General features: G+C 47.5%; 1 protein-coding gene across 1 annotated transcript in view; it reads left to right on the forward strand.

The window, feature by feature from the left end:
- Nucleotides 1-18,752, forward strand: part of PLXDC2 (plexin domain containing 2) — a 1,436,917-nt gene that overhangs the window by 968,683 nt on the left and 449,482 nt on the right. The window lies entirely within an intron of this gene.

An 18,752-nucleotide genomic window follows, 5' to 3' on the forward strand; every position in this document is an offset into this window, starting at 1 on the left:
GTTTTGGGTTTAGGGTGGGTGTGGGTTTTTTGCTGGCAAGGACATTTTTAGGTTTTATGGTAGGTATGCATTTTTGGGTAGTAATAGCGTTTTAGGTGGCTAGGGGCTTTTAAGTGGTAAGGCCATTTGTATGTTTTAGTGTGGATATGGGTTTTTGGGTGGTAAGGTGGGTTTAGGGTAGATGTGGGTTTTTGACTGGCAAGGGAATTTTTAGGTTTTAGAGTCGGTATGGGCTTTGGGTGGTAAGGGCATTGTTAGGTGTTATGGTAGGTACTGGATTTTGGGTGGTAGAGGTATTTTCAAGGTTTTGGGTGCGTGTGGGTTTTTGGGGGGAGGGGCATTTTGAACTTTTAGGATGGATGTGGGTTTTTGGGTGGTAAGGCCATTTTAGGTTTAAGATGGGTATGAGTTTATATAGATATGTGTGTGAGGTGAGCAAATCTAGAGTGTCGCTGGTGTTGCAGGGTGCTCCTTACTAGAGCAGCTCTCCACCTAAAATTGGGAACTTCCCAGAGTTCTCCTTTGTTTTTTGCATAATTTATGCGTCGCTCTATCCCTGAAAGGGTTTTGGTTTGATATATAAATATATATATATAATAGTGGTGGTCAATAACATTGGTGCTGTTTCATGAATCTTCATGTAATTTTCAAAAGTTATACTTTGGTCAGTTCAGCTGATGTCTAGAATGTTTTGGGGTGATCAGTCAAACCACCCACCTCTCCCGCAGCTCTGGGGACTGCCAACTCTCCGGGGCTTTCCACATATGTAATGAGGGGAGGCCAGCCGGTACCCCTCACCCCCTCCCAGAGTCTTTAACAAAATGTAAGGTGGGGGAGCTGCCCGGAAGAGCTGCCCGGGCCCTACTGCAGCCCTGGTAACCACCACCTTCCCAGGGACAAAGATATTCTTTGTGCGGATAGGCCTTGTTCCCCCTTGCAGCCCTGGGGACCACCACCCCCGGGGTGATGTAATATGTGAGTTTATATACAGTGCACAATGGGGGCACAAGTTATTGTTAGCTGAGTTAACTATAGCTTCTGAATTTCAATGGTTATTGTACTTGTGAAATGTGAGCCTAACTATAACTTGCCTGTATCCCTTGTTTTTTTCTGTGAATATATATATATATATATATATATATATGGATTATACTTACCAATTTACTTTTTACCATGCATATGCCTTTCCCAACCATGCCTTTACAACAACTTTTTTTTAGTAAAAGCATATGTATGGTAAAACGTTCACTGTAAATGCATGCACAGTAATGATGCATGCGTTGTGCCCACATTGTAAAGGCATGCATGGGAGCTGCATGCATGCATGGTTCCATAGTCTACTATAAATTTAAATGTCAAAAATAAAGACTAACCATATATGAACTATAAACCTACATTTAAAAAATACAAAGTTGTTGTAAACATTTTAAAAATCTAGTAAGCCAATCACATTAAGATCTGTAAAAGTTAACAAATAGGAAAGCACTACTAATTAGTCAAGTGTAAAAATAGAAGAGATACCAGAAGAACCAATGGACCAGCATATCTGCCTTAGGAGATGAGGAGAGGGTTACTCTGGCCAACAGAAACAACTTACATGCATTTTTTTATTTAACCATATAAATCAAACTATTTGTTGAACATTTCTACTTATTTATGTAGAAAAGACTATCAAACAGTACAATATAATGGATGTCTTCAAAACACAGTTTTAGAAAGAAGGATTATACAATCATATAATTTTTGCCAATGTTCTTCCCTTTACAGTTCAGCCAAGTATCTATTTCTCCATTTTAGCACATATTCATCCACTCTTGGGCCTGATGTGCAAATGTGTTGATTGACAATTTCCAAATAGAGATTCTTTATGAATTGTAACTAGGAAATCACAATTCAATATGTACACACAATTTACCCCGTCGATTTGTGACTCACTAGTCAGTCACTTTGCAAATTAGAGACTCACATTTAGCGATTTACAAAATTGTGAATGAGATTGCAAATTGCCACTGTGACCGCAAATAAAGGAAAAAAACTTTCTGTTCATGGTTAATGACCACTGAATGAGGAAGTGCCTATCATTACCTGCCTCGAGACCAGCCTGAGTGGATGTGGAGTGGAGGTAAAGAGCAGCTGCCATTACAAATTAGAATTAGAGGCAGTCAGGGGTGAATCAGAGCAGTCAGAGAAGCAATTGGAGATTCGGACTGAAGAATCCTGCAACAACCATGATGTGCTCTGTAAAAGGGCCTCCATGTCTGCTCTGGAGGTACAGGTGCCTAAAATATGGCAGGAGATGCAGCACAAAATAAATGCTGTCAAAGTCACCCACCACTCTGTTGAAAAGATCAGAAAGAGCTGGTATGACCTCAGGTCACAAACAAAGGAGAGGGCGACAACACAACTTATTGGACTCTCGGCAACAGGAGAAGGCCCCTGGAATATGCCCCCACCCACCCAACTACGGACTGCGGTTTAGACTACCTTAGAGCCCAAGGTGGTTGCATGATTTGAAAGCATTGGCACCTCAGCACCTGCAACATCCCAAAGTAATATAATGTAATCCAGGGGATTTGTTTGAGGAGTACAAAAAACTATCATCATAGTGCAATGTGGGATATGTAGCCACTCAGTGTAGTCAGTGTTAGGCATTTAATAAAGGGACATTTTCAAACTTAACAACTGATATTCCCTCACATCAAAAACTGATTTTAAGCCACTTTCTTCACAGATTACAATGAGGAACCGGATGATGACACCAATGTGGAGGGACAGGAGGACAAGCACATGGTGCCTGAATAGCCAATAGGACATGGAAGGCAGCCAAATATACCTCATGTCCACTGTGGCAGAGCTGCATTCTCACCACAACCACAACCAGTGAATGATGATGAAGGTGAAGGAAGTCAGCTTCATAGTCCCATCCAGGAGCTAGTTGGGAGACCATGACAGCAGCATGTTCCAGTGCGTGAACGTGGTTGGTTCCGTGAGGTCTATCATGCCAACCAAAAATTTCTGCTTTGAGGCTTCTATGCTCTAAATTTAGGCCCCAATTCACAAAAGTAAACTTAGACCTAAAGTCTAAGGTTACCTTTGTGAGCTGGTCCCTGGGACCTCAGGTCTAAACCTAGACTTCAAGTCTAAGTTGACCTTTTTGAATTCGGTCCTTAGCATCTGCAACACAAGCAGATGAAACCAATGAATAAATGAAATATAGAACATGCAACAATGCATGCCATTTGGATTCCACAATTGGCTGAAAATCAAGCTAACATGAATACTAAAAGGGACAGCCTCACTACTGCAGTTGAAAAATTGTGCAAATGAATGGCCGATAACAATGCCTATTAGAAAAAGTAACGACAGAAACACTGATGCTTAAATTGAGAAGTTAATCCGCTCTATTAATATATTCACACATGCCACTGCAACCCTTTCAAGGAGAAAAGTAATATTTCAGGTGAAAATGGGACACTTCAGTGGTGGTGTTGCAACCTCTGCAGTTGAGGCGTTACAAAATGCCTACATAGCTAGTGTGGTTGCTGCTGTCCCTCCAGATGGCGAGGATATGTCTAGAGTGAGCAGCATCTCTGCCACTGATACACATGCACTGTGATGCAGCAGTACTCCTGCTGGTGAACATGTGGGTCCAACCCATTTGGGACATAGCCACTGAAAGCATTGAAGTACACATAACAAGTTGTTTAATTAATAATGTGTATTTGTCAATTTGGTGATGTAATTTGCTTTGTCTGTTGACATTAATGACTATTTGCATGTGAGACTTTACAATTTGTTTTTGCAATTTTATAACAAATCTGATAGTAAGGGTTGCTTTACTTTGAGGCATCAAATCAGTCTTCAACATTTTCTTCAGAGTGTACTGTCTCATATAACTAATCTGGAAAGGTAATCAGTTGCAATGAGGTCTTGTCACTGTCTCCCCTCCACTGCGGAACTCTCCTCTCTAAGCTGCTGCAGAAGTGGTTCAGGATCCTCATCCTGAAATTCAGAGTCAGTCATAGTGATAGGTAGGCCTCACCTGGTGGCTATATTATGTAAGATGGTACACATTGCCACTATCTTACAGGTGGTGTCAGGAGCAGACTGTAGGGTTCCTTTTCTTTTGTGAAGGCAACAGAATAAAGCTTTCAGAAGAGCAAGTTTATGTTCTATAACTGCCATAGTGCGATGATGTGCAGTGTTATATTGCCTTTTATTTTGGGTTGCTGGGGATAAGTATGCTGTCAACAACAAACACCTTAAGGCATACACACTGTGCCCTGCAACAAAAACAAATATCTGTGAGCTTGATTTCTTTATGCATTTGGTTAGCACAAACATATCCACTGCGTTACATTACCTAATAAATAGCCATTGTCAAAATCCCCTCTTTCCAAGCAATGCTGTAATTCACTGTGCCCGAAGATGAATTAGTCATTAGTGTTCCTTCGGTATTGTGGCACAATATTAGTGATAACATTGTTGGTATCACACACAAGTTGAATAATGAGGGAATGGGTAAGTTTCCTATTCCCAAACAAGTATTCAAAATGTTCTGGAGGGCAAATTTGAACAATACTTGCACAACTATGCACCCTGTGACATGGGGAAATCTGGCAACCCTATAAAATAAAAATGTTGTGCTTTGCATATCCTCACCATTCCTGAGTAGGTATATGTATCGGTTGATATAGAAGAGCATATCATCTATAAATCTCCTGTATAAAGAGGTGAGCACACTTAAGACACCCCACTGTGAGAAAGTAGCCTCTTTCCAGCATGGTTACCCCCACTTTTGGCCTGTTTGTGAGTGTGTGTCAGTGTGTTCTGCCTGTCTCACTGGGATCCTGCTAGCCAGGACCCCAGTGCTCATAGTTTGTGGGGTTCCAGGAGACCCTTAATGGCTACAGCATTTCTTTTGCCACCCATAAGGAGCTCAGACAAACCCTTTCACACCCTTTCACGGGATTGCCACTGCAGCCTGCGTGAAATGGTGCACACACTATTTCACAGCCATTTTCCCTGCACTTAAGTAACTTATAAGTCACCTTTATATCTAACCTTCATTTACTGAAGGCTAGGTGCAAAGTTACTAAGTGTGAGGGCACCCCTGCACTAGCAAAGGTGCCCCCACACTGAAAAGAAGAAAAACCACGGCACATCGCAGGATCATAGTGAAATCCATTTATTCCTCTGTGGTGTCTCAGGAAACAAGTCCCCTGATCCAGTAAAACACACTAGGTAAGTTGTTTGAAAGCCAATACAGTTTTCATGATTGTAAGGAAACAGCCGACACGTGTTCTTTTTCAAGGCTGTGGACACATACAGATGAAATGTGTCAGTCACAAAAATTGTTGGTAAATTGATAACAGATTGAATTCTAGTGTGAGCTGGGGATATACCCAAGATTAGTGAGTTAGAATGAGAGGCCCGGTGCCGCAAGTTGATAGTATGCTATAGAAATACCACGAAAAGAGAAGAAAAATGCCTTATTCCTCTGCCCGTATATGGTGAAACAATCCAGTGATATTGAGAACATTTTGTGTTGGCAAAAAAGAATGCCAATGCAGGTGTAAAAACAAGAATGTCACTAGATATAAAGCCGTAAAAATTACATACAACCAAAGAAGAGATATTATAGTTGGTGCCCAAAAATTAGCAACTGTCACCCACGTTCTGTGTGTAGATATAATAGTGTGTGCCTAAAGCATGTGCGAAAAAGGAGGGAAAACGGACATACCTCCTAAGATATAGAAGTTATAGATGTATTGACAGGCTCCAATTCTCAAAGATGTTAATAAATATACAAATGTTGGCATAAATGATAGGAGAGTCCAAAGACCATGGTAAGTCTGAAATGTAAAAGAAGAAAATAAGCCAACAAGGAAACAGGGAAAAAGGAAACAAGGCCATGGCAAGATGATAATACAGAATGATTAATAAACATGGCTCCACAAGTAATGTGTCAAAGTCAGAACAATTTAATTATAAACGCTATTCTGCTTATTAATGGCGGGAGGAAAGGGTATTAGCCTTCTTCCTTGTAAAGAAATTGTGTTGCCCTGTCATATATAATGCAGCTGGCCATGGATAACAAATAACGTGCAATGGCACTGCCAGTTCCAGCTATCTAGCAGATATAGGTCCTTAGGGCAAGAAAGCCATATATCATATGTGTGTTTTAACCAATAAGAAGGAACTGTAAAGTAAATTAAGGCAAATGTAAAGAAAGAGAGAGAATCCACCGCCTCTGTGGAGCGTAAGCCATTCTCAGAAATGCTGTGTGCCCAAAGCCATTAACATGCTGTGGTTTACCATTTTGAAGCTCCGAACTACTCTTTTCTATGGATGCAAAACGAATAACCGGTCACCGCATAAAACAGGTAAAGACCGTGGGGAAAACAAGCGCTCAGCCGCTTGTACGTCCGAGTGCTGACTAACCAAAATAAACGGCGACCGCTGTCATTGTAAACGTGTGTCACTATAAAGGGGTCAATGAAAAGTGTGGACAAGGGCCCTCTTACCTACATCCGGCCTGGCGTCTATTCAGTCTGTGAGCGGCGTCGCATCTGAAGCGTGCGCCGGCACACAGCTGTTATTTAAGTTAAAAAAAGAATGAAAATAGAGAACGGACTCACACACTCCAAATGTGAAGTCCGCCATCTTGAAAGAGGGGAAAACACAAAAGTATAAGAAAATACGTGAGAAGATGGTACATGTGGGCAAAAGGGATTAAAACAATGTCATGCAAATGTATAGTGAAGCTATTTGTGAAGAAAAGAAAGAACATATGCCTAAAAGAGCATGCACAAGCCACACTGTCCAGGGCCAACTCCCCGGACTTTGTGAGTGCAGGGATACCATTACACAAGTGCACTACATATAGGTCAATGCCTATATGTAGCTTCACAATGATAACTCTGAATATGGCCATGTAAGACGTCTAAGATCATGGAATTGTCCCCCCATTCCAAATATGACATTGGGGAGCCAATCCCATGCATCCTGGCAGCTGGACCCCAAGTACTGCCAACCCAGCTCTCTGAGGCTTGCACAGCAGCTACAGCTGCTGCCACCTCACAGACAGGGTTCTGCTCTCCTGGGGTCTGAGCAGCTCAGTCCCAGGAAGGCATAACAAATCATTTCCTTTAAAGGGAGGGTGTTTCACCCTTTCCCTTTGGAAATAGGTGCTACAGGCTTGGGAGGCATAGCCTCCCAGAGCCTCTGGAAATCCTTTTAAGGGCACAGATGGTGGCCTCCTTGCATAAGCCTGTCTACACCGGTTCAGGGATCCCCAGTCCCTGCTCTTGTGCGAAACTGGACAAAGGAAAGATGAGTGACTACTCCGCTGTCCATCACTACCCCAGGAGTGGTGCCAAGAGCTCCTCCAGTGTGTCCCTGGCATTAGCCATCTTGTTTTCCAAGGTGTGGGGACACTATGGACATCTCTGAGTGGCCAGTGCCAGCAGGTGACGTCAGAGACCCCTCCTGATAGCTGTATACATGATTAGGTATCTAATACCCCTCTCAGGGCCATTTAGGGTCTCTCCTGTGGGTTCATCTTCAGATTCAGCTTGTAAGTTCCCATCAGGAATCCTCTGCAACTCCTGATTCACCCTCTGACCATCGGATCAACCGCACACTGCTCTAGGAATCACTGTAACAGCAACAAAGTATCCAAAAAGGCTACTGTGACTCCACAATTTCAGTTCCAGACAGCAACTGCAACAGTTTCCAAGGTGTGCATGCTCTGAAGACTCCATGTCTTCACCCTGCACCAGAAGGACCAAAGAAATCTCCAGTGGAGTAACATAGTCACTACCCTGCTCCAGCAGGCACCTTCTAAGATGATGACCGGTTCTCTGGGACTCCTCTCCTGATGACGAGCATGCTCCCTGGAACACAGGTGGTGGACCCCTTAAACCCAAACTGTCCTAAGGTCCATCTCTCCAAATTTGGCGGAGGTAAGAGCTTTCTTTCCCAGGTTGCGACAGTATCCCTGTGCACCGGATCACCTTTAGCTCCAGAGGCCTCTTTGCACTACTTGCAAAAATCCTTCATGCACAGCATAGCCCTGGTCCCCTGCACTCTATCCTGCGACGCTCAACTCGCTGAGTTGTTCTCCAACGGCGTGGGACCTTCTTTTGTAGTACTTCAGCAACCATAATTTGCACCTTCTTTGTCCCCGTGTGCTGGGACTCCTGTGGGTGCTGCCTGGTCGTCTGTGGGTTTCCTCCAGTGTTGGGAGCGCCCTCTGCCTCCTCAGTCCATGTTGAGGACCCCAGGTCCCTCCTGGGTCCAGGCAGCGCAATTCTAACGCAAACCGTGACATTGCTTGAACCAAGGATTGTTGGACAAATCCAGCGCTGCAACTTGCCTGCATCTAACATCTCGACGTGGGACACCCTCTGCATCATGCAGGAACCCGCAGCCATCTTCTTTGGTGCTCTTCTGAAGACTTCCTCCAACCGGAGAATCCTCTTTTGCACCATCTTCTAGGTTGGCTCCTGTCCTCCTGGAATCTTCTGGGACTTCTGGACTTGGTCTCCTCTCTTTTCAGGTCCAGGAATCCACCATGTTTTGCTTGCAGTCTTGCTTGGTTCTTGCAATAACTCTTATCATAATTTGTAGGGTGCAAAAGGAAACTTACAGTACTTTACTCCTACTTTCCTGTGCTCTGGGGTGGGGTATTTTACTCCCGTTTGTGATTTTCTTACACTCCAAGCACCCCTCTACACACTACACTTGCCTAGGGGGGAATTTGGGATTCACATTCCACTTTCTTAGTATATGGTTTGTGTTGCCCCTAGGCCTATTTCTTCCTATTGCATTCTATGGTATTTTCTACTGTTTGCACTATTCTGTGACTATTTACGTACCTGATTTTGGTCTCTAGTGCATATATTGTGTTTAATACTTACCTCCAGAAGGAGTATTGCCTACTAGACACCAGGGTATTTATCAATGTAACATTTTTATGGGGCAGTTGCCCCCTGGGGCTTGTCCTGTATCCCCTCCTCCCCCACACCTCATTTGATCTTCTGTCCCTCCTGGAGGTAATAGGGGCTGTTCACCCCCCAATTAGTTTCCCAACTGGCAGAAGGCCCACTTGACACCAAGGTATTTTTCTTTTCAGTATTTTTTGGGAGAAGCAGACCCCAGGAATGGGCCTGCACTCCCCCCCTGTCCTAAGCCTCATCGATTTTCACTCCCCCCTTGGTGCCCACCCCCAATCTGCTCCCCTGCGGTCAAAAACTTCACATGGACACAATGTTATATTTCTTTGCAGTATTTGCTTTAAAAGGAGCACCCATCCAGGGCCTGTGCCCCTCCCCTATACCAAATCTCATTAGTCTTTCTGCCCCCTCTAGGAGGCAGATGTTGTGGTCATCCCAAAACAGCCACCCAGGACAGAAAGCCCACCTCACACCAGGGCATTTTCCATTTAAATATTTTTTGGGGTGGAGTGGCCGCCCTGGGCATTGGCCTCTGTCCCCCATCCCCCCCAAGCCCAAGCCTTATTTTTCTTCCTACCTCCGGAGGGCTGGATGGTGGTTTTCACCCCAATCCGTTCCCTCAGGAAGGCAAAAAGGCTACTAAACTCACGATAACTAGTTATATCATTAACTGGGAGGGGGTGCAGCCATCCCACACATCACACCTCACCCACATTAAATGCATAAACTATCTTTTAGCCTCCCTGAGGGGGCATATTTGTTTTTTTTACCCCTCAATATGTCCTAGGTGGCAGAAAGCATGCCAGATCAGGAAATTTTGTTGTTGCCTATATCAAGTGCTGAGGGCGACCATCCTGCACATCTGGTAGAGTTCCTACACCATAATCACCACAACAGTATTTCTGTCTATCACCCAGGGGCAAACAGAAGGTCCTTATCTGTCTAAACTCGGTGGGGAGAAAGCCTACTAGACCCCAGGAAGAATTTATATGCCATATAAAATAGGATTAGGTGTTATATACCTACTGTCAGCTCCACAGAGGTCAGAAAAACTGTTGTGCCCATTCTGGAGTAGGAGCAAGGCACGAAGCGTGAGTGAGCCACCACCACAACATTGTTTTGGCCATATTTTTCCCCAGTGGTCTAGTGGCCTTTCTGTCTCCCACGGGTAGATTTTGGCTAAACACACTCAATTCACCTCCAGGGGGTAGAAAGACTAGGGCGCCTGTTCTGTGGTAGGAGCACAGCACAATGCCTGGGTGAGCCGCCCCTCTTTTGTATTTTTGGGAATATTTTTCTCTTATTATCTAGTGGCTTGCCTGTCCCCTGAGGGCAGATTTTAGGTAAACATCCTTAATCCAACACCAGGGGGAGGCGGCAGACAGACTAATGCACCTGTTACAGGGTCGAAGTATGGCATGTCAGTCTGCCCCCTCAGGGTGAATTGAGAGTCTTTACCCAAAACGTGCCCCAGGAGGATAGAAAGGCCACTAAACTCCAGGGCAAAAATATTCCCAAAAATGAATAAAGAGGGTGTGGGTGACTCGCCCAGGTATTGTGCCATGCTCCCATCCCAGAAAAGATGGAAAAAATTTTTGCCCCCTGGGGTCCTGGGGTGGATCGAGTGTTTACCCAAAATCTGCCCTTGGGTGACAAAAGTTGACAGCACAAAAATTAGGAAAAATGGGCTACCTCCTAGAAAATACAAACAAAACAAAAAAAAAACGGTGTTTTTTTATACTGCTCTGTGTGTTTCTGAAAGCTAGGAAGATGATGATTTTAACATCAGAAAAAACAGACCATGGGGCATATTTATACTCCGTTTGCGCCGAATTTACGTCGTTTTTTTCGACGCAAATTCGACGCAAAACTAACTCCATATTTATACTTTGGCGTTAGACGCGTCTAGCGCCAAAGTTCATGGAGTTAGCGCCATTTTTTTGCGTGAACACCTTCCTTGCGTTAATGATATGCAAGGTAGGCGTTCCCGTCTTAAAAAATGACTGCGATGCATACGCGTCGTATTTATACTCCCGGGCAAAAATGACGCCCGGGAGTGGGCGGGTCTAAAAAACCCGCATTCGCGCCGGATTTTAGCGCCTGGGTCAGGGCAGGCGTTAAGGGACCTGTGGGCTGTCCCCAGGGACACCCCCTGCCACCCTTGCCCACCCCAGGAGGACACCCAAGGATGGAGGGACCCACCCCAGGGACATTAAGGTAAGTCCAGGTAAGTATTTTTTTATATTTTTTTTTGTGGCCTGATTTGTGCCCCCCTACATGCCACTATGCCCAATGACCATGCCCAGGGGACAGAAGTCCCCTGGGCATGGCCATTGGGAGAGGGGGCATGACTCCTGTCTTTGCTAAGACAGGAGTCATTTCAATAGGGGATGGGCGTCGTAAAAAAATGGCGCAAATCGGGTTGTGGCGATTTTTTTGCCTCAGCCTGACTTGCAGCATTTCTGGACGCCCATACGCCATTTTCCCCCTACGCCGGCGCTGCCTGGTGTACGTCGTTTTTTTTAACGCACACCAGACAGCGCCGGCGGCTATCGCCGGCTAACGTCATTGAATAAATACGGCACCAGCATGGCGCTTCAGAATGGCGTTAGCCGGCGCTAATTTTTTGGGCGCAAAACTGCGTTAGCGCACTTTTGCGTCAAAAAGTATAAATATGGGCCCACATTTTGAGGATCACTTTTTTCCAGGAAATGTCCTAAACAACATTTTGTCAGTAACGCAGACGTTTCCCACACAAGTGGAACAAAGTTTGCATGTACAATGACTGCCTTTAGGTCTGCTTTAACCACACATGTGCCAAACTATGCATATGCGTGGTCAAGGCAGAGAAAAAGGCAGGTGATGACCTAGTGGATCAGGAGAGGACTTGGTGAGGTAAGTGGGCATGGTTGGGGGGTAACTTTTAGTGATCGATCCCTTGCCCATTGCGTTGGGATTAATGCATTCAAAAGGGGCGTTCTATCGCCGAAACAAATGGTGCAATGAAATTTACAACATTTCTGTGCACCACTTTTTCCTTAATTTTGAACGCCTGCTCAGAGCAGACGTTAAAATGACACAGCCATTATATTCAATGGGCCTTCCTCTGCTTTGCTGCACTATTGTCAACATTTTGGACGCTAGTGAAGAAAAGCGCCACAATAGCATAACAATTGCTGACGCTATTGTGCTTAAATACACGCAAACATGGTGTCGTTAGGTGCTGGTAGAGGGGTGCAAGGAAAGTGGTGCATCATCTATGTTGCACCACTTTCTTGTAAGTATGCCCCACAGAATTAAATAAAATGCGCGATTGTTAGAAATGGGGTTTTTGGTTGGCAGTCAGGTTGCCCTCTGTCCAAGCAAGAACCCTCACTCTAGTCAGGGTAAGTCACACACAATCCAAAATCAGCCTGTGCTCACCCTCCGGTAGCTTGGCACGAGCAGTCAGGCTTAACTTAGAAGGCAATGTGTAAAGCATTTGTGCAATAAATCATACAACACCATAGCATAACACCACAAAAATACACCACACAGTATTTAGAAAAATATATAATATTTATCTCGGTATCTTCAGGTCACAACGATCAAAGTTGAAATACGAATTTGTAAAGATATCACTGAAAAGTGATAGAAAGTGTCTTAAGTCTTTAGAATATAAACAAAGTCTCTTTCAAGCACAAAGTACCTGGTTTCTGGTGGAAAATCTCCTCAGAGGGCCACAGGAGAAGAGGGGCGTGGAAAACTGGTGTGTGCGTCGATTTCTCCTCAGCACACACGGACTTGCGTCGTTATTTTCCAAGCGGGGAAGTCGGCGTCGTTTTCCGGCGCGTGGACAGTCTCGTTCTGTGGATCGCGGGATTACCAGATGTCCCGGGTCTGTGCGTGGATTTTCCGGCTTGTTCTCCAGCTGCGCGTCGGTCTGCGGGGCTACGCGTCGAAATTACGATCTCACGGCAGGCGTCGCGTCGATTTCTCCTCTAGACTTCGATCTGCGGGGCTGCGCGTTGAAATTACGACCTCACGGCAGGCGTTGCGTCGATTTCTCCTCTAGGGGTCGATCTGCGGGGCTGCGCGTTGAAATTACGATCTCACGGCAGGCGTCGCGTCGATTTCTCCTCTAGAGGTCGATCTGCGGGGCTGCGCGTTGAAATTACGATCTCACGGCAGGCGTCGCGTCGATTTCTCCTCTAGAGGTCGGGCGGCGTTGTCCTTGCGAGGCCGTGCGTCGGATCTTCGATCGTCCCCAGAGCGTTGCGTTGATCAGCGTCGGAGTGCGGCGTTTTTCTCGCCGCGAAACAAGCTGTGCGTCGAAATTTTCGGCGCACGGAGCATCCAAGTAAAAGAGAGAAGTCTTTTTGGCCCTGAGACTTCAAGGAACAGGAGGCAAGCTCTATCCAAGCCCTTGGAGAGCACTTTCACAGCCAGACAAGGGTTCAGCAAGGCAGCAGGGCAACAGCAAGGCAGCAGTCCTTTGTAGAAAGCAGACAGGTGAGTCCTTTGAGCAGCCAGGCAGTTCTTCTTGGCAGGATGTAGTTTCTGGTTCAGGTTTCTTCTCCAGCAAGTGTCTGATGAGGTAGGGCAGAGGCCCTGTTTTATACTAAGTTGTGCCTTTGAAGTGGGGGTGACTTCAAAGGGTCTCTAAGAAATGCACCAAGCCCCCTTTCAGTTCAATCCTGTCTGCCAGAGTCCCAGTAGGGGGTGTGGCAGTCCTTTGTGTGAGGGCTGGCCCTCCACCCTCCCAGCCCAGGAAGACCCATTCAAAATGCAGATGTATGCAAGTGAGGCTGAGTACCCTGTGTTTGGGGTGTGTCTGAGTGAATGCACAAGGAGCTGTCAACTAAACCTAGCCAGACGTGGATTGAAGGGCACAACAAGATTTTAGTGCAAAGAAATGCTCACTTTCTAAAAGTGGCATTTCTAGAATAGTAATATTAAATCCGACTTCACCAGTCAGCAGGATTTTGTATTACCATTCTGGCCATACTAAATATGACCTTCCTGCTCCTTTCAGATCAGCAGCTGCCACTTCAACAGTGTATGAGGGCAGCCCCAATGTTAGCCTATGAAGGGAGCAGGCCTCACAGTAGTGTAAAAACGAATTTAGGAGTTTTACACTACCAGGACATAGAACTACACAGGTACATGTCCTGCCTTTTACCTACACAGCACCCTGCTCTAGGGGTTACCTAGGGCACACATTAGGGATGACTTATATGTAGTAAAAGGGGAGTTCTAGGCTTGGCAAGTACTTTTAAATGCCAAGTCGAAGTGGCAGTGAAACTGCACACACAGGCCTTGCAATGGCAGGCCTGAGACAGGGTTAAGGGGCTATTGAGGTGGGTGGCACAACCAGTGCTGCAGGCCCACTAGTAGCATTTAATCTACCTGCCCTAGGCACATGTAGTGCACTCTGCCAGGGACTTACAAGTAAATTAAATAGTCAATCATGGATAAACCAATCAGTAGTACAATTTACACAGAGAGCATATGCACTTTAGCACTGGTTAGCAGTGGTAAAGTGCCCAGAGGTCAAAAGCCAACAACAACAGGTCAGAAAAAATAGGAGGAAGGAGGCAAAAAGTTTGGGGATGTCCCTGTCAAAAAGCCAGGTCCAACATGACCCCCTACCAGCCTAAAGCCAGGGGAGAACAATCACTATCCTGATGTACTTCCCTGTTTGAGGCGACAGAACAAGGACCCAGGCCCACAACAGCAGGGGCATGCTCCAGTTCTTCGCCTTCCTGACTCCAATTGGATCACTCTGTCCATACTCTCAGGGCCCACTAAGCCAACCCATGGGGAACCTTTCTCCTTACCTGCGGATCCCATCTGTGCAGCACCTAACCTTACTTTGCTCACAGATGTATCCCAGGAGCAGGATAGTACCACCATGACCAACACAGTGGTGTTGCCCACTCTACCCCTGGGGTGTGACACTTGTCCCCTCCCCAGGGATAACTCTGTCCACCCGGACAGCAAGCCACAGTGATTACTGACAGCTGCCAGGGATGAGAGCCAGGCCCCAGGCCTCTCAAAGCTCTCCAACCACTGTGGCTGTGGAGAGTGGGGGGCGGTAGACCCAGGTGCTGGGCACCCTTTAACCACTCTCCCTTCCACCAGGTCAGGGATGACAGCCTGAACCTGGTCCTCCCCTCTGGGGCTTTGTACCCTCCCTCCTGGAGCGGTACCCCCAGAGTCCAACATGGTCAGGGTGCTTACAGAAGTCACCCTGTACCATTCCTCCACCAGTGCAGGGCTGTTAACCTGCAACTGGCCCTCCAACCTGGGGCCTGTACCTTCAGGTTGGACTAGGGCCCGGGGTGAGGCTTCTCTCCCCCTGCCCTCCCTTCTGGGGTCCAGCACCCTCCAACTAGGAGTGGCCTCCTCAGAAGACAACATGGTAGGGGCACTGTTATCAGTAGCCCCTCCCTCCAGGTCCGGGGGGACACCCTGAACCTGGTCTTCCAGCCCAGGGTCTGTACCCTCAGACTGGATCACTGCCTGGCAAACCAGGACTTCCTGGGAGGCACACCTACCCCCCACCAGGTCAGAGTTTAACCTCTGCACCTGCCCATTCAACTCAGAGTCACCACCCTGAAGTTGAACAATGGCCTGGCACGCCAGGACTTCCTGGAAGGCACACTGACCCTCCACCAGGTCAGAGTGTAACCTCTGCACCTGACCATTCAACTCAGAGTCACCACCCTGAAGTTGAACAATTGCCTGGCATGCCAGGACTTCCTGGAGGGCACACTGACCCTCCACCAGGTCAGAGTTTAACCTCTGAACTTGGCCATTCAACTCAGAGTCATCACCCTGAAGTTGAACAATTGCCTGGCACACCAGGACTTCCTGGAGGGCACACTGACCCTCCACCAGGTCAGAGTTTAACCTCTGAACTGGGCCATTCAACTCAGAGTCACCACCCTGAAGTTGAACAATTGCCTGGCGCACCAGGACTTTCTGGGAGGCACACCTACCTCCCACCAGGTCAGAGTTTAACCTCTGAGCCTGGTTCCCCAACCCAGGGTCACCACCCTGAGGTTGGACAATTGCCTGGCACGCCAGGACTTTCTGGGGGGCACACCTACCCCCCACCAGGTCAGAGTTTAATCTCTGAACCTGGTCATCCAACCCAGAGTCAACACCCTGAGGTTGGACAATTGCCTGGCACAGCAGGGCTTCCTGGGAGGCACACCTACCTCCCACCAGGTCAGAGTTTAACCTCTGAACCTGGGTATCCAACCCAGAGTCACCACCCTGAGGTTGAACAATTGCCTGTCACGCCAGGACTTTCTGGGGGGCACACCTACCCCCCACCAGGTCAGAGTTTAACCTCTGAACCCGGTTATCCAACCCAGAGTCAGCACTCTGAGGTTGAACAATTGCCTGGCACGCCAGGACTTTCTGGGGGGCACACCTACCCCCCACCAGGTCAGAGTTTAACCTCTGAACCCGGTTATCCAACCCAGAGTCAGCACTCTGAGGTTGGACCACTGCCTGGTACACCAGGACTTTCTGGGGGGCACGCCTACCCCCCAACAGGTCAGAGCTTATCCCCTGAACCTGGTTAGCCAACCCAGAGTCACCACCCTGAGGTTGAACCATTGCCTGGCAGGCCAGGACTTCCAGGGAGGCACACCTACCTCCCACCAGGTCAGAGTTTAACCTCTGAGCCTGGTTCCCCAACCCAGGGTCACCACCCTGAGGTTGGGCAATTGCCTGGCACGCCAGGACTTTCTGGGGGGCACACCTACCCCCCACCAGGTCAGAGTTTAACCTCTGAACCTGGTCATCCAACCCAGAGTCAACACCCTGAGGTTGGACAATTGCCTGGCACAGCAGGACTTCTTGGGAGGCACATCTACCTCCCACCAGGTCAGAGTTTAACCTCTGAACCTGGGTATCCAACCCAGAGTCACCACCCTGAGGTTGAATCTTTGCCTGGCATGCCAGGACTTCCTGGGGGGCACTCTCACCCCCCACAAGGGACACACCGTCCCCAAGGGCCACACAAGAGTCTGGTTGGCGCAGGTCTCCCGACCTCTGCCCATCCGGCAGAGTCTGGGTTTCCCCCAAACCAGAAACGGTTTCACCTGGGTCATTCCTGGGGGGCTCTGCTCTCAGAGCTGTCCCCTGACTCTCAAGGTCCTCCACTGGGGTCTGCAACCCCCTCTCAACCCTATGTCTGGACTTCTGCACCCCCTCACTAGGAGGGGTACTGCCAGACACCAGAACTGTTGGGATGCTGGCTACAGTCACCCCCCCAAGTTCTTCTGACACTGCGGGGCTTCCCTCAAAAGGTGGCCCTACGGTACAGGCTAGGCTTCCCTCCTGGTGTTCCCTCATGGAACCCTCTAGGACCTGGGACCTACCTGGGACACTACCATCCTTTCCCACCACACTCGGTTGGGAACCACCTAGACCACTCCCTTCAGGAGCACCCCCAAATGCCTCTTCAGACTCTCTGGTACTCACCCAGAAGTCTGCCTCCATTGTAAGTTCCCTGGGGTCAGAGAACTCACACTCCACCTGGTGTTGGCGTAGCTCTGGAAAATAAGGACCAGACATATGCTCTCCAGCAATTACATCACTCTGCCCTTCACATGTATTAACCACAGTACCCTTCACCCAACCACCCAGTAACTCAACCTTGGAAAAGCACTCTACTTCACCCTCCTGAGACTGGTGAGACAGTATCTGTCTGTCCCTGACACTCAACCCAAACTCTTCTGGGATGTCTCTACACTCTATATCCAGGACGTCCACCAGGGGGGAACCCTTTTCTCTGTCACTCTCTGCTAGAGTCAGTAAAGTGTCCCTCCCCCCAGTAGGAATATGACTCCCTGTGCCAGTTCCCCAATCCTTCTCAGGGACCCTGTGCATAACGGGAACTACCTCATACCCTTGAACTGCCTGGGGTGTGTCAACTCCCTTCTTCAAGTTGGGCACCACATCTCTGGGCTTGTGCCCTTCTTCAGCAGTACTAGATGCAAGATTTTTGCTGCCACCATCTGAACTGGACTCAGCCCTTCCGGCCTCCAGTTTCAGCTCTTTACAGCTCAGCTCTTGAGCTGCAATCTTTTCTTCTTCCAGGGATAAAAGTCTTTTTGCCTCAACCTCTGCAAGATACTCCTCTAATTGTTGCTCCTGTCGCCTTTGACCTCGGAGCCATTCATCTATTTCTGGGTCACTGTCCAACTCTGAGTAGACTTCCTCCTCATCTGAGTAGTCTTCCTCCTCATCTGAGGGGTACTTAGTCATTTGGTTTCTTGCTGCCTCTCTCTCTGCCCATCTTTCCTCCCCCCAGACTATGTAGTGATGGAGCATCTCCGCTTTAGTAGATCTCCTTGCTACAGGAAGGCCCCATTGTCTGCAAAGCTTCCTTAGGTCAGCCTTAGTGAGGTGGTCAGTACGAACAAAGAATGAGTAGGTAAGCAATCCCATTCTGATAAGATCTTACTAGCAAAAACCAAAATCCAAAGTCCAAAATATCAATAGTATATCCAGGAGGACATCAGAGAACCAAAAGCCAAAAAAGATGAAAAATCAAGTTGACCTTCAACTGTGGGTAGGTAGTGAAATACTTAGCTACTGTATGTCACTGCACAAACACAAGTACTATCCTCACCGCTGATCACCAATGTTAGAAATGGGGTTTTTGGTTGGCAGTCAGGTTGCCCTCTGTCCAAGCAAGAACCCTCACTCTAGTCAGGGTAAGTCACACACAATCCAAAATCAGCCTGTGCTCACCCTCCGGTAGCTTGGCACGAGCAGTCAGGCTTAACT

This window comes from Pleurodeles waltl, chromosome 10 (assembly GCF_031143425.1).
Source record: "Pleurodeles waltl isolate 20211129_DDA chromosome 10, aPleWal1.hap1.20221129, whole genome shotgun sequence".
Taxonomy (NCBI): Eukaryota; Metazoa; Chordata; class Amphibia; order Caudata; family Salamandridae; genus Pleurodeles; species Pleurodeles waltl.